The following is a 6,737-nucleotide window of genomic DNA, read 5'->3' on the forward strand; positions in this document are numbered from 1 at the left end:
CATGTACTTACTACTGTATAGGGTTAGGTTTAGGGTTTGGTTTAGGGTTAGTTGCATGTAATTATGCATAATTTAGAGTTATTATTACAGTCACTGCATGTGACGTGTAACAAGAACACTGTAAAATGAAGTGCCATACGAGACTTCTTTCAAAAAATTAAAGTCCTCACAGTCTATTTCCCAATTCAGAGGGGAATGAGAAAAAAAAAAAAAAAAAAAAAAAAAAAACCATGACCAATCCATACCGGGGCCCAATTCAGCTATTTATGGCAGTGTGTTTTCTCAGACTGGGCTTCTGAAAAGCCTTTCTGAGCCTTCACTCCCTTTGGAGCATTCAGTGAGGGAATGTGGTAACAATAATAATGCATTAAGCCAGTCGTGGCTCGCGATAACACTCAGTGCGCCATCTCTTAAGTGCTGGGCTGGTCGGTCAGCCCCTGAAAGCATGGCGGACTGCAGACAGACTCCTACAGCGAGACCAAAGACACACTCACAATACGTTCACAATGAAAAGGTTTCATAACCGCCATCGCTATGCAGGGACTAAACCGAAAATGCCAGTGTAAAGTGGGGATCATTTGAAGTTTAAACTTCCTCTAGGTGTTTTTTCCCGTGTACGTGTTTTTGTGTGTATATGTGGGTGTGTGCATCAATCAGATCCCCACTGAGGGAAATAAATACACTGGTGTTTCTGATAGATTTTTCACTGCGCTTCGATGGGTAACTGCATGTGTACGCCTCCCTGATGAAGTGCAAGAAAGGCCCAGGCTGAGAAGCCCGATCTAAACTTCAGCAGTGGGGCTGACGTGCAGCACATTTACCCAGGATCTCTTCATCTGCAGCTACCCATTAATTTCACAAATTAGCAAACACCACCCAGAACATTTAAATACGAAGCAGCTGCAGTATCAAGTTAGAGTAGTAGTATTAGAGGATTACTGATTTACGTAGTGCAACAAAAGGAGGAAGTAGCCAAGTTGTTTAAGCAGCTTAACTCGTTACAAAATAAGTAACAGATATTGCAAAGAACACAATTAATAATTCACAAAAAAAAAAAAAAGTAAATAAAATGACACTGAGGCTCAAGTGTGGCTGACCAGGATGGAGATCTTTCTTCTGAGCTAAGAGAGGAGGGACGGAGCCAGAGCCCCTGAACAGAGGGCTGAACCTTCCATAAGAACAGCAAAAGGTCACCAAATGCTTTCATTAATCAGCCAGCGTCAGCTTAGATGTTGAAAAGACTCCTCGTTAGAAATTCTGCAAGTCTTCTTCTCTCTCTAAAGACACTAGAGGATTTTCTAAGAGCAATTCAATTCCCAGTTCAGGGCTAATGTCACAGGCTCCACATTAAGAGCAGAAGGCCCCATAAATTAATGGTTCTTGACGTTTTTTATTTTATTTTATTTTTTTATTCTTGCAAATGTTTTATTTGTTATATAAAATCTGAATCTACTTGTACATGCTAAATTGTTAGGAAATATGCTTTGTGTGTATAGCTCATTGCTTTTAATGGGTATATGCTACTGTAAGGAATGCACAAGGCTTCATCTTTGCAGCTATATCAGCAATATCTGTCCTGTCAGTGTGCTCTAACGATGTTCACTGTAGGAGAGTATAAATAACCCAAGTGCTGTTTTTTAAATCCCAATGTGAACAGATACAAAAAGAACAAAGACTTGGCTGGATCTGATAAACTAAACTTGAACATGAAACAAAACTCACAGAGTTTCTGTCATGACAACTCTCTGAGTGTTTGGCATGGTAATGGATATGACAATATTGTATGTTTGGTCTTGGAGAATAGATCTGCTACGCTGCTGCTGCTTTTATTGCTGCTGCTGCTGTAGGTTATTGCTGCTGCTGCCATGCGGCAGAGCAAGTACAGGCCTTGCTACTGCCAATACATACATGACACGCTGCTGTGAGCAAGACATGCTGCAGTGCTGCTGTACAATATAGCAGATCTATACAGGTGGAGCTGGGGAAGGTTGGGGGTTTCTGAAAGCGTGCTGCACTACTAAGGCAAATTCTACCCATGTATTTGAAGGTTGAGCATGTGATCTCAGTGACTACTGATACAGCAGGAACCAATCAGCTGTGCCCTATAGATAATGATGTGATTACGAGAAGGTTGAGTTACATGTAGGTCCTATCCTAGTGATGTTACATTTGACACTGAAGCTTCAAAGTGCATATTGAGTACGCAGCGCAATTTCTCATGAAGCTCCGTGCCGGAGCGCGTATTGTTTACAGAGAAACACGTGATCAACGAAAAACAAAGCCTCACTTTCTTTCCAGTCACGTGAATGCTTCACTTTGCGTGTCGGAATGTTTGAACCCAGAAAACTACTCTACAGGTTTTTGTAAGTTTAAGTCCATTAACTAATTTTTATTTTTATTTTATTTTTTATAAATAAGCCAATAGCCTATGTTACATGCTCATATATTCTGCCATAGAAATAGCATAGAAATAATTACAATAATTAGACCACCATTCAATTGCATCAAGCAACTCTTTTGGTATTTTTATAATTAGTATTAATATTTTGTTACATTTAATTTATTGCCTCACTTTAATATGTGAATTATATTATCAGAAAACTGAACATTTAGGGTTGTCAGGCTTTTATTTGTGCTTAATAGATAAAATAACGGCGCTGCGCACTCGGGTATATGGCTGCTATAAATTTAGTCACAAGATGGCGCTGTTTTCGACACTCATGATGCTTCGAATCTTTTCCCGGAACAATCAAGGGAAAGCCTGACGGCGCTGATCCACTTGTCCGTGCGACACTTCTGTCGCGCCGCGCTCCACTATATTCCTATGGGTGACGTCAAGCGACTTTGTCGCACCCGCAAAGCATTCCGGGAAGGCGGCGCTTCATTTGAAAAAATGCTGCGCGTCAAAAAGCTGGCCGATGCCCATCTTTATGCAAATGAAGTCCGTTAAACGCGACGCGTCTATCCAATAGAAGTAGAGCATATGGAGACGGAGGGAAGTCTCTCGCAGGTCCTCTGTTCTAATACGCTACATTTCCCACTCGGTCAAAACCACGCCCATAGCGGTTAACGCCCATCAACGTACCAATGTGGGGAGGCGTCGCGACACCACGCGACAGTCGTGTCAGACAAGTGGATCAGCACCGTCAGTGTTTCACGAGGCTTAATTTGCCCATCCCTATATTAGCCTGCACCATCTAGAGTTTCATGACAGAACTTTGTATTTACAGTGAACAAAGCTAGACCAGAGACAATGGTTACATGAAGGCTATATATACACAAAGACTAATGACTTAACAAGACACACCTGACAGTATGAAGGTCCACCATCAAGATAACCATCAATGGACCATAAGCATAATAGTACAAAAATGTATGAATAAGATTGTATTCATTCATAAGAATTAGCCACCAAGTTGCCAACACGTAAAATAGTTACATGTTGTCACAAAAAGAATGTTGGAACAGGACATGACTTGGGAGAACAAGATGTTGCAGGACTGAAACCTATATAACCCATATGAGCTTCACTTCTCAAAATGCTAGGAGAGCAGATGCTAGCTGCTACACCATAGCTTCAGGATGGGCTTGCTTCAAATTATGCAAAAAGTGAGAGAAGACCTAAAGTTAATGAAAACATATGAGAGAGAGAATGGAAGATCATATAGCAAATTAATGCTCTGCTTGAACAAGCAAATTAATGCTGTGCCTTAACAAGGCATTAATTTAGCCAGCTTTTTCAATCTTACATGAAAAGGAAGAGCACAGGAAAGGAGAGATAAAAGGCGGGGGGAAAAGAATAATTATCTCTTTACCTATTAATAAAGCATTTGAAATCAGTTCGTTGGGCTTCTTTCTAAAACACTGCAGCTGAGAGAATGTGTTGGCAGTGACTAATGTTTCACATTGTTAAATATATCTATTAATGATTTTTCTAGGAGGCTTTGAAGTTGAGACCATTAAAGAGCTGTAAATCACCAAACTGTCTGCCCAAGAGGCTGCATGAGTTTCCTTATCTCTGCAATTACATGAAGGGGAGTGGGATCTGCTTAGGATCTATCTGCCCATTCCCATCTCATCCCACACACACACCTCTTAGTCTCCGACCTGTAACTTATATTCATTTCTCTTTGGATGCCAGAACTTGACCCTGCCTAAATTCCTTAACCCTTAATGATTTTTCCCAGCGATTAGTGATAACATAGTGAAGCATTTGATGCCCTGCAAACTCCCATCTCATTCAGTTCAGTCAAGACATTGCTAACTTCAAAGATAGTATATTGTTTCATGAGATATTTACAATACCAGTCAAATGTTTAGACACATCTACACATTTTTCTAAAAATTATTATTATTACTAATTGTCCAATTTTTTTATTTTATTTTTCTTATATTTAAGCTTCATCAAAGTAGTCACCCTTTGCAGCTCTGGCCATTTTTATTACCAATTCCATGTTTTATCCATATCATTTACTGTTGACAAAAAAAACAAAACAAAATGTTTGTCCTATTTTGGGTCGCAAAGCAAAAGCAAAAGCAAAAGTAAAAGCAAAAGCAAAAGCAAAAGCAAAAGCAAAAGCAAAGCCAAAGCCAAAGCCAAAGCAAAGGCAAAGACAAAGGCAAAGGCAAAAGCAAAGCAAAGCAAAACGTGTTCTATATAATAAAAAAAACTTCCATCCAAGGTTTAAGGTTGCAAACAAAACCACAAAACAAACAGACAAAAACATCCATCTATCCATTTTCCAAACTTCTTGTCGTACAGTTGCAAACAAAATAAAACAATGATTTGTAATGAATATCATACATGACCACAATTTATCTATGCACAACAAATTTCAAACCTTTCAGCAAAAGTCTTTAGATCAAAATGTTATGATTATTAGAAACATAAATTAAGTCAAGTTTTTCCAAACCTTTCTTTATGATTGCGCATGCATTTTGGGAGTTGCTGTGTGTCAGTGGAAGTCACAGGTTAAGATATGACCCAATTTATGGTGTATCTGTACAGCATATAGCCTATGCATAATTTCTTTCAAAAAAGCCTAAGGACTAAGATCCTGAGGAGAGAGTGGATCTAGTTCAACTAATGCCTGCAGTGTGGGACAATGCCTTACTGAGGAGAAACCTTGGATTAAAAGGACCAAAAGGATGGACGTCACATTTACATTTATTCATTTAGCAGACTAAATGTGACATAAAACATTTTCTAAATGCATAAACATTTGTCTGTCCATATCTGAATGTTTCCTCCCAATTTTATCTTGAATGAGAAGGGCATAATTGCAAAAATAATTGTTTTCAAGCTGGTTTTCCCAGAATACTACCCTGCCTCTCATTGGTCGACAATAGTCCCACCCCAAACTCATGCCATTGGTTGAGTCGATGTTGTTATATTGGGCTGGTGGAGATGCAGAGTAACAAGCAAGCCACATTGTTCACACTTTTCATATGAATGGCTTACTTACAGTATAGGCGTATCTGCGTATTTGTCACAGTCTAGTTTGGTTTTCTGTTTTTGCTGTGTTCATTTCCTGTCTGATTGTCTCGTGTGTTATTGATTTGATTTCATTATCCAGTGCAGCTGTATTCCCTCGTTATCTGGTGTATAAGTTCCTGTGTTTATGCCTTTAGTTGTTTGGTCTTGTCAGTGTATACATGGGGTGTGCATTCTCCTGCCTTCTTTGTTGTGCATCTTGTGGATTATTGATTAAAGACTGTGTTTGAACTTCATTTGTCTTTATCATGTTGATCTACACCACCAGAGTGTGATAGAAGACCGAACCAAAAAAGTGATTTATGCTGCGGCGACATTTTTGTTTTGTGTGTTTTGACTTTATTTTTCATCACCATTCTCTTAGTCTGTTTGCTGTGCCTCGAGCAGGGAGATTGGTCCCTCGAGGACCATTTGAATTAGTTTCTAGATATCGCCCATCAAACATGCTTCCCGGAAGACTGCCTTTGTACATTTCTCTACACAGGACGTAACACCATTACAAAGGCCAAGTTGTCTGAGGAAGAACCTCGAGGGAGCTTCGCCGCATATGTGAAGGACCTCGAGGGAGCTTCGCCGCAAATGTGGAGTGGGTGCTGGATTCCTGCGGATCTGGGTTCTTCGTTAGCCCAGCGGATGATGACACCAGCACCACTCCCAACCCAGTGCCCAGCCTGAAACCACCCTGCTGCACAGAACATTTGCCTGAGCACACCGCAGACATAGAGCACAAGCTTCACAAGTCTGACCAGGTGTGTGACCAAGGAAGAGAGCCCCGTCCACAGTCCCACCACAGAGAGTCAGTTTTTGTTGACTTTAATGGACAGTTTTTTTGTTTGTTTTTTTTTGTATTTGGAGAGGAGGATTCCCTGTCCCCTTTGATACCGCCTGAATCTTCATCTCCTGCTAGCCCTTCCCAGCCTCCCTCTCCCACCTCCTCTCCAAATGCCTACCCAGGAATTATTGTTGTCCCTCGTCAGTCCCCCTGTTCCTCATCAGCCTATTTTTCAGCCCTCAAACACTCCGGCTACCCAGTCTCCCGTGTCTCCCATCAGCCCCTCAGTTCTTCCTTAGCCTACTCTCAGTGGCGTGGATCCACTTCAGTGAGCCAACTCCTCCTGGGCTTAGGGATCCAATGGCTCCACCTCTGGCCTCTGATCCCGTCACTCCACCTCCACCCATCGTCCTGACTCCTCCACTCCTTCCTCCCTCAGCTCCAGCCGGGACCATCGAGTGTTCGGCTCCA

This window comes from Abramis brama, assembly GCF_963993115.1.
Source record: "Abramis brama genome assembly, chromosome: 11".
NCBI lineage: Eukaryota > Metazoa > Chordata > Actinopteri > Cypriniformes > Leuciscidae > Abramis > Abramis brama.